Raw genomic sequence first — 18,371 nt, 5'->3', positions numbered from 1 at the left:
GAGGATAACTTAGACATTTCTTCATCTTATCCTTCTCTGTTCAATGGAATTCTTCAATGTTCCAGTTAAAAATATAGTCCTCAGAAATGGACCCCACGCTATTTCCCATGATCTGCATATTATTCTAAATAACAATGCCACTGGAAGTTGAAATCGTATTTTATTCTTCCCTAAGATGACAAACAGATTTTCTTACTAGTTTTCCTTCAGTTTTTCTCCTAATAACTTCAAGACTATCTTGTCAAGATTTCTATATCTGGGTCTACAGTACACACACCCTAAGTTCATTGCCTCTTAAATATTTTTGAGACGTTTCTGAATCTTTCTATCTTTAAGCCATGGCTACTGTTGTTTTTTTTTTTTTCTTGCCATTTCCTTTTCTACCCCTACTATTTTTCTTTTGTTAAATGGATGTATTCAGGGCCATGCTTTTTGGGAAGGCAAAATAGATATAAAACTGTGCAAGAAAATAGTGGGCCATCCACTCCCAAGTTTTGTCCAGGACAAGCCCAGAGGAACTTGCCATTATTCACCTTAGATGAAGCAGCCCTAGTATCTACTTAAAAGTAGGGTACACAATGACTTTTAAAAGAAAATAGAACATTTTATTAGGACTAAAGCATCTTAATGTCACTGGGAACAAGCTAATGGGAATCCTCAGGCATGGATGAAAATTTGTATTTATTTACACATCCCACCCTCACAATAGACTATGAGTTCCTCAAAATCAGAGCCTTTGTTTTATTGACTCTTTTTCCCCAGAACTCTTAAAAGTGCCTGGCACAAAGCATTACTAGAAACATTTGTTGAATGGGTGATTAATAAGTAAAAGGATGACTAGATTTTATGGTGCAAATCCTTTTTGTATAGAGTATGAGGATTGATTTTTAAATACGGGATTTCAGGTTAAATTAATATATGTAAAAACCATTTGTCTCTACTTCTATCACAGCACAAGATTCAGCAAAATATATAAACCTTCTACAGTTATTTTTCTTTTTAAAACTCTTTAAATGTACTAACCTATGCTTACTCTTTTGTGCTTATCTAAATATTCTCTATAAAAGTATCAATCATTGTTATACAAAGTTAACTTGTCCAAAATTGCTGTTCTATTGCTTCAACAATTTATTTTGAGGGCCAGGCTCGGTGGCTCAAGCCTGTAATCCCAGCACTTTGGGAGGCCAAGGCAGGGGGATCACGAGGTCAAGAGATCGAGACCATCCTGGTCAACATGGTGAAACCCCGTCTCTACTAAAAAAATACAAAAAGTTAGCTGGGCATGGTGGCATGTGCCTGTAATCCCAGCTACTCAGGAGGCTGAGGCAGGAGAATTGCCTGAACCCAGGAAGCAGAGGTTGTGGTGAGCCGAGATCGTGCCATTGCACTCCAGCCTGGATAACAAGAGTGAAACTCCATCTCAAAAAAAAAAAAAAATTATTTTGAAATTGAAAACATTTTCTCAAATATCATTTGCTATAAGATATTTGACCTGTTAAGCAGAAAATAATTCTTTCTCAATTTCAAGTTGAAGTTTTTTAAATAAATAAGATCAAAAGAATTCCCTATTACTACTTTTTCTCAAAACTCCAGGTCACATTCACAATGAGAACGAAAGTAAATAGTCCAGTGTTCTATTGGAATTATTTGTACAGACTTTTTAAAAGACTTTTAATTATTCGTATAGACTTTGTCTAATTATCTGATGGTTTCTTAAGTAAAAGTGTTACCTTGTTTCAAGGAAAATCCTCTGCAATTCAGAGCAGTTGTTTTGGTTTGTTTTGCTTTGGAAGGTTTTCATCACTTTCTGATTTTAAGTCCATATGCACAAACTTGATCTCTTATCAATTTATACCAAACTATTAATCTCCTCCACCCTTCTCAGTTTACGGAAAGCGCCCTCCAAAATGTCTCTGCTTAGAATGGAGTGTGATATTGCCTTCTCTTGGGAATCTTTGCTCTCAGCCCAGAACTACCCTATTTTCCAACTGTGAAAGCTACTTTGTTTTGCCATTTCAAAGTCAATGCATTTCTCTGTCCCCATTTTAAAATTATGAATGCCATCTCATTTGTAATTCATGTTTCCAAAGTTTCTCAGCCCAAAACTAAAGGATGCAAAAAAGGCATGTCATATCACTCTTTGTAGTTGAAGGTACGACTTTATTATTATGTTTATAAATGTGGCTAACCTTTGAAGTTTGGCCTTCTGTCTTTTGTATGGTTTGCTCCAGATAACTATACAAGAATGTTCATGTCTCTAAATACTGCTGTATGACCTTAGGGAAATCCTGCCCAACCTCTCCTGTCCAGGTCACGAGGAAGACTCCTTTGACTCCTGAAGGAAATGGCAGTCACTGGTTCTTTGTGCTATAGGGGCAGCCATCTATGAGGTTTGCTGATCTTGATAGCACTGCCTCTTTTCTATGATGATAATTGCCTTTGGAGGAGAATCCTCTTTGCCTGCTTCCACTCCACATGCTCCTCCGAAGGGGATGTCATGGTAGAATTTCTACTGCTGGAATTTATACCACTCCTTCAGCAGCTCCTGATAAAGGACTGGGGAACTGGCATATTCCATGCTCACGGCCTTGGCGATTGGTTCAGGAAAGGGCATAAGATCTACAAAAAGGCCAATATGAATTATTTCAGGGACTTTTATTAGAGCTAATGAGTAAGATATGTCTTCTTTTACTGAGGTTGCTAAATGGAGAATGATAACATCCTGGAGCTGCTGGAAGATTTGCTATAATGAGTGGTCACCGGATCAAGAAGGCAAGACAGAGGAAAGATGAACTGAGAGAGAGAAACAGAGATGAAGAGCTGGAGTAGGAGACACAGGAAGACAGAGAGGCAGAGAGAGACCATAAGCTGACTTGCTTCACTGCCTGAATCCTATTCCACTTCTCTACTCACACTGCCGTTATCTGTAAGCAGGTTCATATCGTACACTGCACTGTGAGCCCCTCAAGGGTATCACTCATCCCCATTGGAGTTTTAGATTTTCTTCACATGTCTCTTAATAGGTTCCCCTCAATGAACCACAAAACACATATGCAGTGATTTTATGGCTATTTTAAAAATTTGTCCAGGATGGTATATACCTAATATTATTCTAGATATATAGGAATAAAATTAATTCATTACACACAATGGATGCCAAAGGACATTCAGACTTGATTTGCTCACACACCTTACTCCTTTGAAAAAATTTTAATTATTCACTGTCTTTTCTAATGAGTTTTATACTTTCATACATAAAATATTTTCATTTTCCCCTTGTTAACAGGTCTCATTTCCATAGTCTAGACCCTGGTAGATATATTCAATTGGTTCATCAAATCCTGTATTACAAACACAAACTCATCATACTTTTCCCTGAAAGCGTTCCTCTCTGGATTTCCCAGCTCAGTCAATGTTATCAGAAATGGGCAATCATTTTAGACTACTTCCTTACCCTAAACACCTTAACGGTACTCATTCTTTCAAACGTCCCTGATGTTTCTTAAATACATGCTTCCAATTCAATTTCTATCGCCCGTGCCTGAGTTGAGCTCATTATTTCATGTGTAAACTATTTCAAACATCTTCTAAATATAAACGCTTTTCCCGCTTCCACACTCTATTCCTTCACACCCATCCTTCATAGCACTACGAAGAACTTCTCTTAACTTGTATTCTGATCTCCTCCAACTCTGTCTGAGCCACAGTTAAGATTCAAACCAGGTTTACCTGTTCCAAAACCTACCTACATCTATGTACCATGCTGCAACTCTTGAGTATATTTAGAACAAAAGTTTTCAAACTACTTTTTCAGCTGTGAAGTCTTGCTTTTAAAAGAAAAAAAGAAAAGAAAAATCGTGGGCAAGTCAAAATGGAAAATACAAATTAGAGTCGACCTAGCTAAAACCTGGGGGAACAAAACCCCTAGAAACCATGACTGTCAGTCTCTTTATGACATGCCTACACCTGCACAAGCTATTGTTTGTAAATCACTGACCCATGTTACAGATGAGAAAACTGAGGCCTATCAAGATTCATTGCCCTGCCCTGTCATCATTGCTCACTGGGGCTATCTTTCCACCCTATCAATCTGCCTCCCTAAAAGATCACATACAAACTATGATTTTGAAAAACTTAAAGTGTTCATAAACAAGGGGAAATATTTTTTGATTGAAACTGCTGAAAATGTTTTAATAAAGCAGATAATTATGTGCTAATTTCATATATTCACCCCTTTGATTCATGTGTTTCAGAAGTTGGATTGGCACTTGCCAAATTTTTCTAGAGCCTACATTTCACTATCACTCGTTCTAACTAGAATTTGCTGCTACATCACACCTCTCTGTGTCAGCCTCCTATTTGTGATGAGTTTATTTGGCTTCTGTCTATTTTATTTTACTTCTCATGGGTAAGTATCATTGAAAAAGCAGAATTTGTTCATGGTCTTTATCTCTGTCTCCATTGAATCAGTGTGATTATTTTCACGACTTACCAGAGCTTTATCCAAACAACTAATTCTACTAAGCAGGTTGTATTTCATTGCATAAATTTAAAATGACCAAAAGTTTGCATAAACTACAGTTCCCCATAAGACTTCAAACAAATTATGTGTGTGTATAGAGATCAATTTTTCCACCCTGTCTCTTTGCCGCTTGAAATTCATTTTATATGCAGAGCTGTTCCATGTTGAAAATGATTTCTGTGCACTAAATGGTGATGATGGTACGTGAGACATATAATGCAAATGCTGGACAACTGTGGTCCATGTGGAGGAGAACCTACCAGAAACACAGAACCTGGACAAAAAAAAAAAAGGAAGTGAAGACTGATAAGCCAGGAATATTAGGAACAGGCTGCTTAGGAGGCAGGAATAATGTCCAGGAACCTCAGGCCCAGAGTGAGAGCATGAGTGAGGAAGAAGTTCAAGGTGTGAGGCTGGGTTAGGTTAAGAATGTAAGAGAAATACCTTGGCAATGAAGATGTGATAAGACCTGTCTTTGATATGTAGCCCTCCGTGGGTTGCCAGTGCAGGTTTTGGTCAATATGGATGTCTAGGCATCTGTTTCCTCACCGTCCTTACTCCTCCAAGGCTGTGCTTCTGAAACTGTGGCTTGGGTCAGATGGGACCACTCATTCAGACTTGGCTTTGACTGCAAATTCATAACATTCTTAGGTGAAATTACATTACCAAATGTTATTTTTCTTTCATTAAAATAATGTTTCATTTCAACCTTGGGTTCTGAAGAAATTTTCCAAAATTCTTTCCCTCACCCCCACCACACTCAAAAGCAATTTGGTATATATTCTGTTTCCATTTAAAATGCTATATATCACAGTATCATTTTCCCCTAAAATTGCCTCTAGTGAAAGGTATCTGTCTTCTTCCTTACACTATTAGTTGGAGGACAATTGTAACATATTTTTCCCCATCACCAACATTAGCCATAATACCCCTGGAGTTAAGCATGTAGAAGGTGCTGCAATAAGGAATCCAAAGACTGTCTGCACTTCAGCGTCTTTGGTGTTAGAAACTCCCAAGCAGGAAGCTGCAATCCGAGAGTCTGATTCCTCACAACCCCTCAGAAAAGGCTGGTCACTGAACCTATTTCAAAACTCAATGGGGCAGGAGAGGATTAATTTAGCCTGGGTATTCAGAATAGCCCTTGAATAATGCACTGCTCCATATTTCTTATACAAAATGCTCTCATACCCGGAATTAAACTAAAAACCCACTGAAGGAAAGAAATCCCTTCCCAGTGTTAGCACAACACAGGAAATCAATATATTTCTTTGAATCAAGATTTAAATTAATTCATCTTTTTTTTAAGATCTACCAAAAATTAAATGAAAGAGAAATCCAAGCTATAATTTAATCCAAGAGGAAATCTTCAACTTTTTTTAACCAACAAAAAGAGCATTTCAGAAAGATGCTTGTTACTAATTATATTTTGCTGACATATGCCAATTATATTCAGCAATATTGTTCTCCCAGCCTGTTGGGTCACGTAACAGCCTGAGAGAACAATGATGTTGAATTAACGATTGCAATGAAAGCTTTCAAGAATCTCTTTCTCAATTAGATGCTGACAAATCTACCTGTAAGTCATAAAAAGTTTATGAAATTTAAATAGTGTTATAATGTACATGTACTTCACATAGTTAACACAGCGCTGAGAGATGAAGTCCATGTTTTTACATTCATAACTTTTCTTTTTTTATTTAAGTGACTTAGTAATTGAGGATCTTTTAGTTATTTCATCACATTATGTATATATTCAGTCATCTCTGCAAGTTATTTTAAACTGATGTAGAAAATGTAATTTAACAACTCAATGGCCTTCCAATGGTGTCCCGTTCTTTTATGATAATTGGCACATTGCTAACCTTCAGATATCTTGTGGTGATAGATGCTGAAGAAAAATTAACCACGAAAATACTGCAATTAAACCAAAAGGTAAATGTTTTTAAGCATTCATGACATTCATGATGGAAAAAAAGGAGAATATCTTCATAGTCATTGTACAGACAGACAGGTAGAGATACAGAGCCAGAATTCATGATAAAGGTATCACATAGAAAGTCTTATACACACTAAAAAGGGCTCCAAGGATTTTTCTGGATTTGATGTTGATCTTCCTCTTTCAGTGGTAAGTTCAAAGAGCAATCAAACCTTGAGAGCACAGAGTGACAAAACTCTTAAAGAATACAAGATAATGATCTTAAATCCCTATATTTTAGTCCTTTGACTGATTAATAAACATTATATATGTATGTATTTATATCCAGATGTAAATCGTAAACTCCTTGAAAACAAGAACTGGATTTAGCATGCTCAAGTTACCAACAGCAAAAACTATCATCTTTATTTGAAGTGAGCTTTAGTAATTCTTTGTGGAGAACATTATGGTGGATTTCTAGTACTTGGCCTATATGGTCTAAATTTATTTAACATAAAAATAATGTCTTAGCAAGCCAGATTCTTATCTTCCTTAAAATTTTAACTTGCAATTATTTGTTTAATATTACCAAAATTAACCAGCTTTCGAATATTTTTTATGTAACAAGATATATGTCTTAGACAAAAAATTAGAGTAATATTGTATATAAAATATTCAAAATAGTGTGCGATTCCTTTCTAACACACTCTTGAGTGGCACCAGGAGGAACTGATAATTTAATATGAAGCTTGGGGAAGTCCAGGATAGTGATATTGTTTTTTTTTTCAAATAAGAATTTCTACATGCTTCTCAGTTTGACAAGCTCTTGTAAGTTTTCCTTGAAATTTCGTATTTTAAAAAATTTATTAAAAGTCAAGACCAACAGAGATTTTCTTTCTATAACCATTTCCTAAAAGAGAGATTCTGGTTACCAGTTCAGAAGTTAATTAGAATGTTTATGTGGGTTGTGGGTACCCTACACTTGGTCTCATTTACATGATCTCTCTTTGACGCTGGTAGATAGGAATAGCTTATGGAACTTTACTGGATTTTACATCATGACCTTGACCTCTCAGGTTTTAGAAAAGTGCTTCTTGCCTGTGCAAGGCAGCCATTGTTCCAGCAGTTCTTTCTTTTGGCTTGAGAAGACATGAGGTCCTGAGATACGGTTCCTTCTCTGATCCAGTATCTTTGGCTTTTTCTCCTGAAATTAGCTTGTGCTGACTTCCATATTTGCAATATCATTCATTCTTTTTTACTCTTTCCTATCTCATTCCCTCCCTTTTCCTCTTACATGCACATACACACACGCGCACAAACACGCACACAGAGAAAAATCTATATGTGTCAGACATTCAGCAAGGGAAAGACAAAGGCACTGAGTTAATTACCCATCATTTACTGCTGCTGAGAAGAGCAGATGGCAGCAGACGATATGTAAATGGCAAGGGGCAGTGAATTATTCGATTTTTTTAGATTAATCGTCGATGACAAAGGAAGTGATTACAGGCTGTGACATTTATACAAATGTATAAAGTACATCACACTAAAAAATAGAGCTTAATATTATTATGAGGATGTCAGGCATATGAACACTATTGTCACAATACAAAACAACAAATTTTATAATAACCCCAAAATCTGCTATCTCTTTGCCTTAAAACTTTAGTGAGCCCCAGAATCTGAAAAAAAAAGGATGAACCTAGGTCTATATAGCATGTAATAGCCTCCACAAACCTAACCAAATCCAATAAGATATAAAATATAGGGGATACATCATACAGTAGAACAGTGTTTATTGGAACACAAAGCAAAACCATATTGTTTGCTTACAACAGATCTGGTGCCATATCAGTGAGTAGACTTTAAAACAGAAAAGGTGCTAATAAAATACAGGCAAGAAACAGAAGATAAAATTAAAAGTGATGGTTGGCTGTGGCCCATTTAGATGGTGTGGAGGAAGAAAAAATTAAAAGGGAAAAGAAAAAGGATTATGCTTCTATTACATCAAAATATTACTCTACCATACACACACAGAAAATTACCAGTGACTTTCAAGGTCAAAATGAAGACATTTCTGGCCAAGCTTCCCTTCTATGTAATACACAGATATGTATAAACATGAGCCCAAGAGCACAGACATGTGTCTCACATACACATGCACACACACACACACACACACCCGTCATCCCTTTCCAGGAGGGAAGCACAGTAGCTTGTATTTTCAGTGGCTTTAATAATTAATTGGTACATGAGCAAATCAGATGCTTTCCCTGGAAGATCAGAGAAACTGCCCCATCATCAAAATGTTTTCAACCACCCCGTTATTAAATCTATATGGTGCTAATATTATTAAAAAGAGAGGGAGTCATTGAACTACATGTTTATTCCCTGAAAGCTTTTCAGCCACCGCAGTTCTGAGGCTGCCCTTCTAATGAGAGCTTAGCTCCAAATATCAGCGTAGAGAAAGGGGGAGAATTTAGGGCACATTTATTTATACTCTTCAGAAATACTTTCAAAACATGCAAGGGAAAACATCACCAAAATAACTGCTGAGTACTTCACCATTATGCATTCTTTGTTGACAATAGGGCCACCGGTGCCTGAGACAGAGAGAGAGAGAGAGAGAGAGAGAGAGAGAGAGAGAGAGAGGCAGAGGAGAGGAGAGATCACCGAGTATGATGGGGTGGGAGCTGGAGTGGGGGAGGGGCATTATTAGTCAGCAGCAGCAGCCGCAGCAGCACTAGATAGAGCATTTAAGTATGGCAATCCATTTTGAATGAACGTAGGTTCAGGAATAAAGTGCAGGCAGAACCAATCTGCCCTGAAGAAAAGAAAAGCATAAAATATTGCACAAAGACAGGAGAATTTCCAGGGTGGCTTTAACAGCAACCCAAACTGGCAGGTGCACAAAGCAAACCATTACCTTTGTGTGCTAGTTTTAGAAAATATTATTGTTTTATTCTTATTTTTTTTATATAACCATAAAAGCAATACTCACAGATGTAAATAATACTGACTTGTGCCTTGGCCCAGAATCAATGTACTAGACCCCAAATTCAATGGGGTGTAGTACTTATGACTACTTTTTTAAAAAAAAATTTACCTATAGATACATGTTGTTGACCTTATATAATACTGGGCTTTGATATAGGTATTTGTTATTTTTATCAAAATTGAGTCCTAAATGTGTCTACATTATCTTTACTCAGCACTTCACGTGATTTTCAATGTAATCATCTCTTAAATTAAGAAATTAAAATACTGATGAAGGTTAACTTCCACCTGGACAAAGTTATGAAACTATCTGGACCCCACAACCAAAAATGAGGACAATCGTTTTAGCAAAGGATACTGTTTAGATGTGTTTCATATGCATTCTGTCCTCTGCACTTTCAGTTCCTGGACAAAAGGCACAGTGCTATGTCTTTAAGTTCATCATTGATGAGTAAAAACAAATCAAATAAAATAATTCTCTCTACTTGTAAAGAGGAAAATATTCTGGAAGAATTTACAAGTAAGAATTCCAGAAATACATGTAAAATCTTACAATATGAAAATAGCAACCCTATGAAGCCAAAGTTGTTTGCTGCTACGGAATCTTTATTAGGAAATCCATCAAAAGTCATAATTTATGCTCCAGATAGTTTAAACAAAATGAAATGAAACTTAGAAAAGATATTTTCCCTAAGTAAAATTACGTCAAAAAACAACATTAATGTATGTTTAAAAAATAACTTATAGAACTGTAAATATTTTGGTTTGAATCTTCTTTGGATCTTATTAGAGATCACACTTTCATAATCCATAAAAAAAGGAAACAAAAGACAAGTAGAAATATATAAGAAATGCCAGTCACACTCCATATGAACACCCAGGCTGCAATTGTGTTTGAAGTATTCTGTCTTTGTTAAATGGTTTGCAAGTAAAAAAGTCATTGAAAATGATTTTATAGATAATCAAACCAAATTTTATCTGCTTGATAACAGATCATAGTCGATCATGTTTATATGTTACAAACATACTATTCAAAATGAACAAGAAATTTGTGGACTAATATTGTCAGATCGAAGAATTATATCAAAAGCAAAATTTTAGGTCAAAGCCATTATATCAAAAATAACTATATATTTATTGAAAAAATATGGATTATAAATACCAAATAAATTAATATAGCATTAGTTAAATATATACAATGTACTTGAATATAAATATAATAAAGTACATTTACTAGTATTATGTATTATGATTATATGCATTGCATATTTATATAGTAATGGTTTATCCAGAATAATAAATTATAGTCTGCATTTGTATTCAAGAAGATCTATAAGCAAACATTCTGGTTGTAAATACAAGCATTTATTAAGATGTCAGTGTTTCTAAATGACGCTTAGTATTTTAAAAATGTAATTTTGCAATTTTTAGGTAAGTATATTTTAGAAAATACATCCAAACTTCAAAAATATTTATTTAAATAGAATATTAGTTGTGCCATTAAAGCATCTCTATACCAAATGAAATAAACATTTTCAAATAGACATAATAAGATGGGTTAAAATTTTTAAAATCTGTCTGCTTATCAAATGCTTTGAGCCCATCCATTTTAAAGAACACTGAAAAAAATCAGATATAATGTAGCATTTCTTAAAATCAGGAGATAAAGATCTGGAGTCCAAAAGTAATTTATTGCTTTAGTTTATTATTTACTTTGCTTGAATGTATATATTGTAAGCCTTTACAATCTGAAAATAGAATTTAAAATCTAGGCCTAACATGAAACAGTAAGCTTTGTGGCAGGCATAGGTAACAAAATATATTGCACGTCAGCTTTTCTTATAGTTTGTGTTTTACTTTTTAAATAGTATCACTTCTTTTGTAAAATATTTTAGTAATATTTTGCATTGTGCATGTATGCAAACATATATTTCATGTATTAAATATTTACAATGCATTTTATGTACATAATACATCTGCTTATACCAACACTAAATTATTTGCCAACAGCAAAGATAAAATGTCTCCAAGAAGGGAATGAATGCGGTAGCTCCTTTTTTTCCTTTTAAATGTAACTGAATGAGGTAATATTAATAGCACTTCAAAGAATGGATTATCTCTCATTTGCCTACTTTCTTATTTATAGATGGTAAAATATATTTTGTCTTTTGAAAAGAACATCAACTCAAAGAATTATGAAATTCTGTCTTGTAAGGGTAGATCTTACATTTCATCTTTGGATGATTCTTCCAGTTCAACTCATCTGACTCCATTTTTATCAGTTCTATTTTTAAGTATAATGCAGAATTTACTATAGCAACCTAAACCCAAGCAGTTTTCTCTCTTTCTTGATCTAAATCAAACCCATAGAGCCCTCTGTTGGAAGGATTTCAGATTGCATTGTATTGTTTTTATGTGCCGCACAGAAAATGCAATGCTAACCTTTTTTTTGTTTTTTTTGTTTTTTGTTTTTTGTTTTTTTTTAATTTTAGAAGGCAAAGAACACCAAGTTACGTGGCTTCCCAAAACAGCAGAAAACATTTCATGCCAAAATAATAAAATATATAAGCACATTATATCTTTGCTCCAGAAACTCTAATTCTTGCATTAGTCCTAAGAATGATGTTAAAGTGGCAAATTTTATTGCACGGCATCCAACAGTCGGTAAAACACTGGATGCTGTTTTCACAGAAGGGAATTAATACAGGCATCTTTTGCTTTAACCTGTAAGAGTGATCTAGAGACAGAAAATACACTCATTTGACAAGTTATCATTTAAATGGGTTCCACAAGCTTTTAAAGTGTTAAAATATGCATATATTCATTTACAACAACAATATTTTCCTACATTTCAAAATAAACAATCTAAAAAAGAAGGACTCCTGAACTTTTAAGAGTTACTTGCAAAAATATGAAGCTCTTTTAACAGGTTTTTAATATAAATTGAGAAGGAAGACTGTTGGCATACCAGGGCGCCACCTTTCTTGGGCAGCTCCTTCTTCCCATATGTTGCAAACATCCCCCTGGGTCTCCTGCAGGTTTCTTCCGCGTATCCAGACTCCTATTTGGTCTCAACAGTGGCAGGGTTCTTAACACTTCCCACCATCCTTATGGCTGCCTACCTTAAGCTTCGGCCTCATCTCAGAGAACTGTCTTCACTGACCTCACATAGTCAGTTTGTGGAGGCAGTGCCTCCACAAACACAAACATGACATGTTTCACTTCATCTTTGATAAAAATCTGTGTTGTTCTACATACTAATGGCTATTACTTGTATGCAGGATATAGCTGAGTTCTTGGCTGGGTGAAGAAGCCTCTTTGTTCACATTGAGTAACTAGTGAAGAATACATTTTCTTCATGAATGTTCTCTCTTGGTGCATGAAGCAGACTGCCAGATTTGGAAAACTCTAAAAGATTACCCAACAATTTATAGACTCCTCCATCAGATGAAAATGCATATTTCAATTATATTTTTGGCAAGTTTTGATGGGTCATCCATCCAAAAAAACAGGAAAAGAAAAAAGTACGTGCATGCCAGCTTGTCTTCTCGCAAAGATTCTTAGCTTATATGATATAGATTTAAAAAATAGAACGAATTCACCTCCAAAAAGGCTTTCTTTTTAGCCCCAGGCAAAGGGCATTAGGTCTATTTTTTAAAAGATGCAATTATCCCATATTATGTAAGAAGATATCAGAAAGTAGGCCTTAGAAACCTTCTCTACATGAAAGGAAATGCTGATCTTCTTATTCCTAAGCCAAACAAGAGCTTTTCTTTAGTACTCATCCCAGCATACCTAGTCTCCAATAAACCTAGCTGAAAGTTTATATAATGCATATTTTGAGGGAATGAAAGAGGAAATGTAAGGGAACAAAATTTAGGCAGTGATGAAATAAGCAACAGCCCGCAAGTCAAAATGAGAACAGAATTTGGGAATAAGTTCAAAAAACCAAAATCTTGCTACTTCTGCTTCTGTGTTTTCCTTTTGCCTTAGCTTCATGGGAATCTATACTGGAATAAGTCTTTTGTTTGTTTGCTACAGGCATTTATGTATATTATCTCATTCTGAAAAGGGAAGGAGGAAAGGTCACTGGATAACTGTCAAAAGAGGATTTGCCAGTGGTGAATATGGGCAAAGCCAATCCGAGGTGTTTGAGACAATGAACTAGGAGTAAAGAGGGTCAAAAGAGTGAAAGACATTTCAACAGCAATTCCAAGATGAACCTATTGAATTTGGCATGAAATTTGGAAAGAAGGTCATTTCCCTAAATTTGAATTCACTTTCATGGTCCTTAAGCATTTTCTTCAGTAGCTGCAAGCTAAGGATTCTGGCTATAAGGATAATGGTACTGACAATTCCAACCAAAGAGCCAAAGCTTCGACCCGAATTAACTCAAGTGGTTAGGACACATCTATCAGCTGATTCTCACCACGTATTCTCAAGTTTCTGGGCTCAGAGCGCAAAGACTGGGAAAGATGCACGGCCTGGATGAGCAGATTCACCCCCTTTGTCCCCTTGGTGATGAGAGCAGCATAGCCCGAGCTGGTATTCAGCACAGGCAGGTTACTGCAGCAGTTTGACTTTCCTCAGACTCCTGATACACTTGGATGTGCTGATCTAGGTCTTGCATTCTGAACGGAGGGACCTTCTAGATTAGTCCTCTAGAATGAGTCTCTGGATGTTCTGCATAGAGTGTTCTACTGATTGGGTTTCTTTGGTTGACTTTTAGCATAAGAATCAACTGGAGATAACATTCTATCATCTTTGCACCTGAGTGTCCTCATTTCATAAAACAACATCACCTTTAGAAAATTAAGAAGTAAAAAAAGTCTCTTTGGTGTTATATATTTACGTGTTTATATGTAGAAAGCATTACATGCTAGAAATAATTTGCTTCCCACCATTCCACATTTCTGATCCTAAAATATAAAGCATCCTCATCAACTAAAATGAGTCACCTGTGCTTTTTTTTTTTTTTTTTTTTTTTGAGACGGAGTTTCGCTCTGGCTACCCAGGCTGGAGTGCAATGGCGCGATCTCGGCTCACTGCAATCTCCACCTCCTGGGTTCAGGCAATTCTCCTGCCTCAGCCTCCCGAGCAGCTGGGATTACAGGCACGCACCACTGTGCCCAGCTAATTTTTTGTAATTTTAGTAGAGACGGGGTTTCACCATGTTGACCAAGATGGTCTCGATCTGTTGACCTCGTGATCCACCCGCCTCGGCCTCCCAAAGTGCTGGGATTACAGGCTTGAGCCACCGCGCCCGGCCACCTGTGCTCTTAAAGAAGGTTGTTGCCACGTATATGTACGTACTGTTCTCATTAAAATGTTTTGAGAATAGGAGCTCAGCTGACTGTAATGTCGGAGCATCTGATATTAATTTCTACCTATCTTTGCTGCAGACAACAAATGTGAGCACTTTGACTGGCTATATTATTAATAGAATTCTGGAAATATTCATTTTAACTTTTTGTTTTATTAATGGAAAAAGGAAAAATATTTTCATACATTCCAGTATTTTCTAAAATCAATTTGAGAATTATAATAGTTGCCAAGGTTTCTGCTCTTTCAGTGAAAATAGTTAATAAAATCATTTGGGGAAATAATCAAAACCTTCAAGATGTATAATATGTGAGTTTTCAATAGGCTGAATTTCAGCAAATTATATACAATTTGATAAATTTGATAAAATCAGATAAAAAGAGAGAAAAACTTTTCTGAAAGTTGCACTAAAAACATAACCTTAGAGATTCCTTTATGTGAAAAAAAAGTTTTTTTCTTCTGTTGAGAGAGTAAAAAGGCATTCAATATGAAAACCTAACTTGAACTGGCTACCAGATAAATCTCTAAAAATGAATAAAAGGCATGTCCCAGTGTTATCTAAGTTTGTCTAAGAACATTACTATTTAAACTTCTTTCTTATCTTTGTGAGCTCTAAATTAAAACAAAGCAATAATGTTTCAGGATTCGTGCCCGTCACTAAAATTCACTGATGGAAGAATTCTGCAAAGCCCTATGGATGTTCCCACTCCACTGTTGATAGATGATGGGTTCCTGATGCCCTCACTTTATGGGTCGTATTAATAGTCCTAGATGTCTGGATTAATGTTCATTAGAAACACTACCATGTAGGCACTAAGGTTTTATCCAGTATTTTTACATTCTGTAATTCTCTAAGTCATGGAAAGAACAAATATATCTTTGTCTAGAAAGCTATCAGGAGAATTCTTTCAGTAGCTATGTGAGACCAAGCGTTTAAACTAGGGTAGAATGCACAGAGCCAGTTTTCCTGCCTCTAAACTCTCTCTCCAAGCAATTCTGGTGTTTTGTCAAGTTGATCTCAAGTTTATTCTTCAGTTTACTCCTCTCTTTAAAATTCTCTGTGACACAAGGTCAAGGACATAATCCTTTTTTTTTTTTTTTTTTTTAAGATGGAGTTTCGCTCTTGTTACCCAGGCTGGAGTGCAATGGCGTGATCTCGGCTCACCGCAACCTCCGCCTCCCTGGTTCAGGCAATTCTCCTGCCTCAGCCTCCTGAGTAGCTGGGATTACACGCCACCATGCCCAGCTAATTTTTTGTATTTTTAGTAGAGATGGGGTTTCACCATGTTGACCAGGATGGTCTCGATCTCTTGACCTCGTGATCCCCCACGCCTCAGCCTCCCAAAGCGCTGGGATTACAGGCTTGAGCCACCGCGCCCGGCCACATAATCCTTTACTTGGTATATAAGGTCAGATAAAATGCCAGATAAAGTGTAAGATGGCCACATAAATTTGAATTTCAGATAAAAGACAATTTTATTTTGTGTCAAGTGTGACCATGAAGCATTTGGTTTCATAGACTAAAATATTATTTGTTGTGTATCTGAAACTCACATTTAAGTGGGCATGTAAATTTTTATTTGATAGCTCTGGCAAAGACTCCCAGTCCCAACATCTCTCATCAGCTTCCTCTCCTACTGTTGCAGAACAAACTCTCCACTGTAGCCACAACCGCGGCCTCCATGTTCCTCACATTCCCGCACTTTCCTGATCCCAGTGCTGCTTCTGGGTTCCTTCCGTCCAGGAGGTCTTCCTTTCTTCTACTAAAGCTCTGTTCATCTTGAAGACTGAATTCCAACTGCATCACTTTTATACTTTTTAAAAATCATTCCATAGTCAATTTCCATAACGTATTTTCTTTCACATAAATACAATTGTCTACTGCCTTCTGGCTTATGACCCATAGCTAGTTTTCAACTTCTGTTCAAATCCGGGATTAGGTTTTACCTTTTCTTGTACTTAGATCTCACATTTCATACAGTGTGTAAGCCCCATGTGCTAGGGTTGTTATTTATCTTGTATGCTTGCACACTGACCACAGAAAGCAGAATATAGTTTCAGAAAAAGAAGCAAAAGTGAAAGCTGATGTTACAAAAGGCCTACAGTATGCTGCAAGTCTTAAATGTTATTTATTTCATCCTTATAGCAAACTAACAATATCTTCACTTTACAGCTGAAGAAACCAAAGCTCAGAAGAGTTAAGCAACTTGCCTAAGATAACAGTAATAGAGGCAGGATTTGAACCCAGGCCTGACTTGAGTAAACACGATGCCACCCTCTCCATCAATGCTGTTGTCAGCTATTGCTGCAGGAGCCGCCATTAAGTTTTTAATGTTGGTGTGGAAGTCTCAGGAAATGAAAAATTTAGGCCAGGCAGCTGAGGTCAAGTAGGCAAGTAAGGAAGTTTGTAGGAAGCGCAGATTGCAGCTGGGGCATACTCTGCCACCTTGGGAAAAGCAAGAACAGCTGGGACAGCAGAAGAGACAAACCCACTGCATGGGGTGAAGAAAATTAAGTGGAGCAGGAGTGGAGCTGACTCCACATTTCTTGGTAACTGAATGTTTGCAAGCAAACAGCAGTACAGAGCCAGCCCAGGCAGAGAGGCTGGCCTCACACTTTCTCTGTGGTCTGAGGCAGTGGGGGTCTTGCTGCAGAACACTGTGGCTTGGAGAAAGGAGGAAAGGAGAGAAGCAGCCAGCAAAGCTGAAAGTTGAATTCCCAGCAGAAGCTAGGCATTTGCGTGCCGTAATTGCCAGTAGGTCAGTAGATTCTTAAACAGCATGAAGGCCCTCAAAAGGTCAGTGAACATTTTAAAAATTTCAGTGCACATTTGTGCACCACTGCATGCTTTGCTGTTTTTCAGCTCCAAGCTCCGCAAGGGATAAATGTGATTATTTTAAGGTCTGGAGGCCTCACCCTACCTTATGGAAAATACCATCTACTAAAGAAAGATACTTTCTTTCACTCTTCTAGCCTTTTGGAAGACTTCTCTAGTGATAAATTTCATTTATGCCTCCCTACTGTTCAGAGACCTCTGCAGTCAGCAGGAATGAGATAGCATAGAGGGGCTGGATTTTCTCCCTCTCACGTTTGTGGGTTTATGTCATGGAGACCTATTATTTTAACATATTTTGCATAGTTAAATGTAAAACACTTGGAAGAGAGAACATTCCAGAGAACATTTTACCTGCCCATTTAATAGCATCAGTAGCTAAGACTAAAAAGCAAACTGTGGTCGTCAGGCTAAGCAATGATGCCCCACAATGCCAAAGATATTATTATAAACTCAGGATCAATAGAAATTACAAAGCAGTGTTGCTTTTATTTTTAGCTTTAACCTTTGAGAAAAATCAAGGCTTCAGAATATTGAATTGGATCCGCACATCAGTGATTGCAGACACAGATACAATTAGGGAATCTGGATGCAGCCAAACAATTATAAATCTTTTTAGTAAAGTGCCTTGGTTTCCTATCCACTGTGGATATTCGCACAAATAAAGCATCCCATTGTACAGAGCTTCTTTTGTTTTCACGTATATCAAAGTGCATTTCCAGCTCACATTTATGGAATACTCCATTTTACGTATTAAAAAACTAAACTCAAGCAGTTTATAA

General features: G+C 36.5%; 1 long non-coding RNA gene across 3 annotated transcripts in view; it reads right to left on the bottom strand.

Annotated features, from left to right (window-relative positions):
* The window catches only part of LOC108588634 (uncharacterized), a 123,447-nt gene that overhangs the window by 28,286 nt on the left and 76,790 nt on the right, over nucleotides 1-18,371 (bottom strand). Inside the window, exon 3 of one of the 3 annotated variants that reach the window (XR_013528259.1) lies at nucleotides 4,967-5,150. The exons of 1 other annotated variant lie outside the window; for it this stretch is intronic. This is a non-coding gene — a long non-coding RNA (uncharacterized LOC108588634). Of the gene's footprint in view, nucleotides 1-4,966; nucleotides 5,151-12,402; nucleotides 12,586-18,371 lie in introns of those variants that run through there. One more of the 3 variants, XR_001907561.4, reaches the window with a different exon arrangement.

This window comes from Callithrix jacchus, chromosome 16 (genome assembly GCF_049354715.1).
Source record: "Callithrix jacchus isolate 240 chromosome 16, calJac240_pri, whole genome shotgun sequence".
Lineage (NCBI taxonomy): Eukaryota > Metazoa > Chordata > Mammalia > Primates > Cebidae > Callithrix > Callithrix jacchus.
The sequence above is the reverse complement of the archived record's forward strand: the minus strand, read 5'-3'. Positions and strand labels throughout refer to the sequence as shown.